Genomic DNA, 8339 nt, shown 5'->3' with positions numbered 1-8339 from the left:
CAACATGCCCCCACAGCCATCCACAGCCCCCCACTCCCCTTCCTACTCCCCTCCTGCAAACCCCACATCCCCCCAGAACATACCCTGTGTACCCAGCTGCCATAAAGGATGAGACCTGCTGGGAGAAGCTGTAGCTACAGGGGCAATTATCCCCGCATCCTGGTTAGTGAAGGGGTCACAGGGAGCTCTAACAACTGCTCTATGGTAAGAAAACCAAAGGCAAACAGCAAAACATATAGGTATTTGGAATTCATTTTATTACGATGATAGAGACACTGGTAGGCTTCCACACTGCTTTAACACTGTAGATATATCAAGAAAACATTGCCCAACTGATCTCTGTCTCTCACTCTCCCTATCTCTATATATAGTGGTCTGTTGTTTTAATTGTGGAGGAACATGGACTTCAGGGTATTTTACAGAGTGACTTTGGGATTTTTTTTATCAGGGATTTTTCAGTTTTCAAATAGGGAACACCAGAATTCCTGCAAGGGAGGCAAGTGGCAGGACCCAGGCAGAGGAACCTGCTCAGAGCTGGCACCTTGGACCCAGCTAGAGGTGGCTGACAATTCAAAGCAGGCCACCACACTGGGAACATCTTCTGGGCAATAGCTGCCCAGATGGCTGGGCAGGGGGCACACATGGCAGTAGTGCCACACAAAGGCCAACACTGCAGCCACAGCCCACTGGCAGCTGGCCCAGAGGGGCAGATGCCTCTACTGGCTGTGCAGTCCCCATGTGGGTCTGGCAGGTACACAGCAGGTCACAGCCAGGCAGCAGCCCCAACTGCCAGACTGCTGCAGTGGGTAGAGGGTGCAGGGAACTCTCAGGACTGCTTTGTCCAGCTGGCACAAGGGGTAGTGTCCCCAGGTACCAATTGGCTGGGCCCCAGAAGCTTCTGAGAGCGAGTAGCCCTGAGCTACTTGACAGGGCGGCTTTTTTTACTGAGGGGGCCAGGACAAGGCAGCTTTTTACACTGCTGGGGACGGTACAGGTGCTGGCCCCAGGCTCTGGCTCCCCCTGGCTGCAGATCCAGGAGGAGCCAGGCAGAGTTATTTTGCCCCAAGTGGCTCAATTTCCCCCACACCCAAGTGCATGTCTGGGCACATGTGCTGAGGCAAAAAGCCCCTGCTCAAATTTGCACCGCTTCTATTTGAGCTGTGGCAAGCGCACATGCTTGCATGTGTGGATGTGTCCAATGAGTTTAATTTCATTGCAGTCTCATTGCCGCAAGACTACACAGCTTGTACTGAAGAAAACACAGATGAATAATAACTTCGAAGATGCTGTAGTCTGATAGAAGACAATTTTTCTACCGACTATACTAAGCCAGACCCTCAGCTGGCATTGACTTAGACGGAATTAAAATAATTTACACCAGCCAAGGATCTGGCTTACTACATTCACTGCAGTTTTGCCAAAGGTGAATTTGAAGAGATAAGTATGCATTTATTCTTAAGAGATTTAAAATACAAGGAACTGAGAGGCAGGCGATATCTGTACAAGAGTTGCATTCCTTAATTTTTATACAGCTCAAGAATCAGCATATACAAGGCTTCCTTCCAATGCAGAAAACCAAGGCATATAAATAAACTAGCTGAGCACAAGGAAAAGAAAATCCAACAGATGGGTCCTTGCTGGACAGTGTAAAGGGTTCCAAGAACTAATTCAGATGCTGTTTGGTCCAATGGCAGAGCAGTATCAGCTAAAGCCAAATTATCTCAGTGGAGGGAAGCTTTACAGAAATCTCTTGCTCCCTTGATGCCAACTTGATTTTTTTTTTCTCTGCTTATATGGCAAATCTGTTTGCAATCCTGACTTTCACATGTGCACCTTGGGGTATTTGTTAACCCAATCAGGTGCATGCAAAAGGATGCCTGTTCTAAAAAGTGTTCCCTTTGCTGTCTCACATTCAGAAAAAAAGTGGAGGACAAGAAAGAAGCAAATAAAACACTAGTTCCTTAAAGTTCTCCAGGTCAAGGGGCATCTGCATACCTGATAACACTATCATGCCTAATTTCACATGTAGAGTTCTGTGAAGTTCCTTAATTCATAATTCTTCTCACTGTTGTGCAGACAGAGTCCATTTTTTGTGCTATACTTCTTGGTGATAGTAAACTGCTTTGAGGACTGATGCACCCCCAGTTGGTAAAGTATAACAGCTAGTAGTTAATCTGATTTACAGCGGTCTCCCAAAGACTGACTTTTGGGTTGAATCTGTCTAAAAGAGACCCTCAGAATTTAACCTCCTGTTCCTGTTGCCAGGAGGCCCACCATTTAAGAACATACACATGCAACAGGACAGAACTATTTCTGTAGAGCATAGAGGGGCCCAGACAAGTGGGAAGAATGCTCCTGCTAACTCAGTCTGACTCCAACAGGGAGCAATTGCTCCTTTAGCAGAAAATAGATGAAGTGGTTATTGTTCTTAAGAGGTTCCTAAATTTAAAGAAAAAGGAACCTGTACTTTTTATAAGGTGTCAACAATTAAATTAAATCTGTACAATGCAGACTGTGTTCGCATGTGAGAATCTAAGAAACATTAATCCTTGGGATGGAAGTTATAGCTTGAATATATCAGCAGGGGAAAATGACAGATCTTTTGTTTCCAAATGCTGTAGGCAGCTCTGTCTTTCTGGGGATATTTCCCGAAATTTTCTTCTTTTTTTCTGAAGCTACAAACTGATTAAATTAGATCCCTGAAAGGCTACTAAGGACATGTTTTTTTGTAATTTACCAAAACATTAATCTCCTTATGCTTGGAGTCTTCAAGACTGAATCCCAATGTAGTTGGCGGTTCAAAGATGCAATTTGTCAAGGTTCAGACATGCCCCATGCAGTGAGATTTCTCCCCTTAGCTAGCAAGAGAGTGGAAAAGAAGGTAAGTAAAGACCTATGACCCTGTCTCATAACTTTATTTCTAGTCATAGAAATAATACTGCTTTAATAAAATCAGTTTCCTAAGTACTGCTATTTGGGATTTCAGGAACATGTTGAAGTTGGTAATGCTGAGGCACTGTTTCTTATGAGTCATTGTATTGTCTGAATTTCAGAACTACTACCTACATATCACTGGGACTCTGTGATAGGAATACAAGATGGGAGAGGATCTCCTGAGCTATCGCTTGCACTAGCAGGCAATCATTAACCAAAGGCAATTCCAAAATTGCCACTGAAAACCCTTGCCCACAACTAAAAGTTGTAATATATGAAACACCGAGGAATTCAAGATAAATCTGTCTTCAGATGATGATGAGAAAGAGTTTATAGAAAAGAAATGTTCTTACAGTCATGAAGAACCAATTTAAATGCAGATCTCCAGGAGAGGGAGAGAACTTATGCCACCACATTTATCAGTCAAATCTCTTTTCTCTAAATAATTCTTCCCACTCCTCTCTTTAAACAAGGTTTACTTCATGCCTACCCTTTTTTCCCTTGTCCTCTATGCCCTTCCCCTCCTCTTCCTTTTATTTTTCTTTCCATTTACTGATCCCCTCCTAAATGAATGCAGAGGAAGACGTTTATTACTCTGTGTTTGTACAGCACATAGCACATCATATGTTATTTGGTAGCTTGATCAACAAATCAGAGACTCAGAGTCCAAAAAAACTATACTACAGTTTATTGAAAGTAACAGTAACTGACAACTTTCTATTAGGGAGAGCTACTGCAACTAGCTAATGTCCACTCTGCTAAGGCTCTGTCCGCTCCCCAAGAATCTTCTGAAACAAGCAATAGTATTACTTTGTAGAGCTCTAACAGTTATCTGCATATCTCCTCCTTTCACAGCAAACATAATCAAAGCCCATAACAAGATTTTGAATATAAGAAGTATAAAGATATCAGTCAGAGACTCCCTATGCCTGATGAAGGGTGACTGCATCCAAAAGTTTGCTAAGAACTTCTTCTCAACTACTCAGTTGGTCTAATAAAAGATACCACATTTAACCAAAGAGCCTTGCCTGCCTATGTCTTTAGACCAACACGGCTACAACCAAAAACCCAACTTTCTCCATTCTCAGTTCTTGTTGGGTCAGCCCTTTTTAGGTCCTCCTCCCTACGTTTCTTCAGTTCAGTCTCTTTATTTTCAGTATCTCTATCTTGCAGAATCTTTTTGGCGAGATGTTATCTCCATCCCTGAGGAACCCAGTATGCTTTCCCCCCTTTGTCGATAAGCTGTGTCTTTTGTTCTTTCAGAATACTTGTCACTCTGGGATGACAATTTGATAGAATCTAGGCGCTACTTGATGTGCCTCTATTGCCTTTTGTGTCCACTCTTTGCCATCAGCTATGAGCACTGTGCCCTTGGTTAGCAGTAGTAGTAACTCCTTAGCGCCCCTGTCATAGTACCATTTATATTAATCTTTTCTTTTTTTTAAATGCATTCACATCACAGGTGACAACATCATTATCCACTACATTAGGGAGTCCAGTTCTGATCTTCCTATGTAACAGGATTTTCTCTGGGGACTCTCCATGTTTCATGGGTGCTGCTCAATAATTTAGGAGTGCCAAATATGGATCAGTGTTTGAAACTTTTTCTGTTACACTCCAAATTCTACCAATCTATTGTGGGTACTTGGGACTGCCAATGTTGTGTCAAAACCCATATATGTGTGCAAACCTTTTAAAATCAAAACAGATACATTGAGGGATAGTATCTGTTCTTACTATTTTGGGAATCCCATGTCTGGCAAAAATTGATTTTACTTGGGTTAATGACATAACTTGCTGTTGTGGTTTCCAGCAGTGCACTTTCTGGGTAGTGAAAATAGTAATCTACCACTAGCACGTTTTCCCTTCATGCATGAATAGGTCAATGCCCACTTGATACCAAGTTGCTAATGTTTCCTCTGTGATTACCATGGGTTCTTTCAGAAATACTGAGCTGACCAAATTTCTGACATGTTGTGCAAATTTTCACAGCTTCTTCAATGCCTATATTCATGTTGAGCCAATATAGAACATCCCTTGCTTTCGCAACACTTTTGCATTTCTCAGGGCCCAAATGGCTTCATGTATTCTACTTCTCATGTCTTGCTGTAACACCTTTGGAACAATAAATCTTGAGCCCTTGAATAAAATGGCAACCAATGCCAAAAGCTGTCCCTTAAATCGTTAATGGGGACTGGGCCACCCAGCACAGATATAGCTAGCATCGGTTGTTGTCGTATGTCGTACTGAGCAATAGTTTCTGCAATGACTGTCTACATTTAATCTGACACAGGGATTGTTCTTTTGGTCAGATTAACATGTACTATGTCTGACTGTGGAAATGGTCACCTTCTGTCATAAACTTTAGATAATGAATCTGTGATGATTAACTCTTTTCCTGGTGCATATTCTGTATTTAAATCATGCATTTGCTGCTGAAAGAAAAGCCCCTCTATTCTGGTTGATGCATCAGCTAGTCCCTTTCAGGCTATTGTTATCAATGTTTTTTTACTGGTTTCAGCTAGAAAAGGCCTCCCCTAAATGAATATATGAAATATTTTTAAACTATATACCAGAGCTAATGCTTCTTTTTCAGTTTGTGTATATAAACCCTCTGTTTGGGTGAATGGTCTCAATGTGTAAACCACTGGTCTCCAGTTTTTGCATAGGAGCTGTCCTAGTGCTTTATTTAGAGGCATCTGTTGAGAGTTTAGTGGTCATGGTATTTCAACACTGGACCATTTTTTATTAATTCCTTTGGATTTTCTAATTTGGTGTTGTAATTTGGTGAGGCCACAGCTGGAGTACTGCATCCAGTTTTGGGCTCCACAATTCAAAAAGGATGTGGAGAAGCTTGAGAGAGTGTAGAGGAGAGCCACGTGCATGATCAGAAGTCAGGAAAACAGACCTTATGATAACAGGCTGAGAGCCATGTGGCTCTTCAGCCTGGAAAAGCACAGGCTCAGGGGTGAACTGGTGGCCACCTATAAGCTTATCAGGGGTGCTCATCATGATCTGGGGGAACGTCTGTTCACCAGAGCACCCCAAGGGATGACAAGATTGAACAGTCACAAACTCCACTGCGACCGATTCAGGCTGGACATAAGGAAGAACTTCTTTACTGTCCGAACCTCCAAGGTTTGGAATAGACTGCCACTGGAGGCAGTTCAAGCACCCACTTTGAACACCTTCAAGACACATTTGGATGCTTATCTTGCTGGGATCCTATGATCCCTGCTGACTTCCTGCCCCTGGGGCAGGGGGCTGGACTCGATGATCCTCCGGGGTCCCTTCCAGCCCAAATGTCTATGAAATCTATGAAATCTTCTATATCATGTCTGCCATCTCTTTCCCATCCTCTTCTACCATCTTCCTGTAGTACCAGTACATCTCACTCAGTCCCATTTTAGCCCTAGGGGTCTCCATCCCCTGCAAGGAAATAAAGATCCTTGGTGTTGAATTTGACTTAGACCTGACTGGACAGAGGGCATGGGAAAAGACTGAGGCCAAGGTCAAACAGAGATTGGGACTATGGCAATTACACTGCCTATCAAGGTGTGGGGGGGGTGCATGTGGCATTCATGAAGGTGATGTTGCTACTGCTGCTTCTACACACCGTCCTGGTCTTCCCATTCCCTCCCCCCCCCCAGCAAGTCATCCATAGGATCCAAACAGGCATGTGCATCTTCTTTTGGCACTCCACAGAGAAAGTGGTGAGGACCGCACTGTACAAAGAAAAACAATCCAGAGGCAGAGGAATGTCCAACGTCCTGCTATTCATCTGGGCCAAATACATGAGTCAGATTCGCAAACTGACAACAGGGACAGAATCCAAAACAGCCCATTTTGTAAAGTATTTTGCAGGTCAACTACTGCAATAGTGGTGGGTGTACATGATAACCAACATGCACCTGTGGACCATGGAGTCTTCATGCTTCTACAAGATCCTGAAACACTTCCAGGACAAATACAAAACTGCATGATGAGGCCCCAGAGACACCAATGAACCACTGCAAGCTGCAGGAGGTGGTGAGGACAGGAGATATCATATCACCTGTGGAACTACTACCTGGTGGCAACAGCCAGGCCATATGGGAGTGAATTTTCCACAAGGACCTGCAGAAGGAGCACAGAGACTTGAACTGGCAGGTAGCCCACCAGGCACTCCTCATACAGGCATGGAAAAACTGCCCCAGGCAATACTGCTGGTGGAAGGCAGAAACAATCAACCACCTCTTCTGGGATGAGAAAATACTCCTCCTCCTCCTGGTGGTGACAGGTTTCATAACCCTGACCAGAGAGGTGGTTCTGTACAGGCACTTGACTAAGCAGCAAGGGGACCCAAAGGGAGCACACTTTGACCAATTCATCTCCTGCTTCAGGAACACCCTATGGAAGATCAGGAACTTGATTATAAACAGGCACACAAATCTCCTCTGCCACAAGAATTATTTTTAAAAATTATATTTCTATATATATATAAAGTTATATATAGATACATTCTCTATCATAACCTTTCCATCACACACCTTAAACCACATTAAGAAACCCACACACCCATTACAATAAACGCACCCTCTCCCATGCTCCCCCTCACCCCCACCCACTGCCCTTCCCTAACCCAATTGCAATTCCTTAGTCCAAGCCCCGATTTGGGGTTTACATTCTCAGTTCATTCACTGTCCTTGTCGATGCTGATGTTGATGTCGATGTTGCTGTCACGTATGCTGCTGCTGATCCTGTTATAGTCCTTCTCACTGTCGCCAGGACCAGTTGTGCTGCTGTTCTTTTTGTTTCCCTTGTCTACTTCTCTTCCCTAATGGGCTTTGAACAGCCTATGCCAAATATCCCTTTTTTAGGTGGAGTTAGCTGCATCTTTTCCACCCTCTCCCCCCAAGTTCCAGTAGTAAAGCTGGAGTTTGTTCAGAACATTTTTAACAGCCTGTTTTCCTGAGCTCAGCACGTCCACGTAACAGGAGACTCCTACATTCCTGAAATATGCTCATGATACAGAACATAAACTGCTCAAAACAGGTCATCTGAGGCTCCTCATCCTCTACCACAAAAATAAATTAGTATAATTAATCCGGACAAAAAACATCGTAGTGCCTATGGAGCACAGTGCCCCTCAGTGCTAACTCTTTTTAAATTATGGTGAGCCATTACTTTGCATATATTTTAACTTCCTCTTCACTCCCACAGCTGAGCTACTCCTTTCCTTCCCATTTCCAATGATTCCTGTTGCAGGTCAGTCACTAACTTAGTGATGCTCCCTCCAGACCACAATGGGTCTGCAAGGTGGTCCATACTCAGGCCTAGGAAAAACCTGCAAGGTGTGGACCATACTCAGGCCTAGGAAAAACCTGCACTCACAAGGTTCTTTGAAATGGCTTCAATGGCGTGCA

This window comes from Gavialis gangeticus, unplaced genomic scaffold (genome assembly GCF_001723915.1).
Source record: "Gavialis gangeticus isolate Ggan-Ray unplaced genomic scaffold, GavGan_comp1, whole genome shotgun sequence".
NCBI classification, from domain to species: Eukaryota; Metazoa; Chordata; order Crocodylia; family Gavialidae; genus Gavialis; species Gavialis gangeticus.
The sequence above is the reverse complement of the archived record's forward strand: the minus strand, read 5'-3'. Positions refer to the sequence as shown.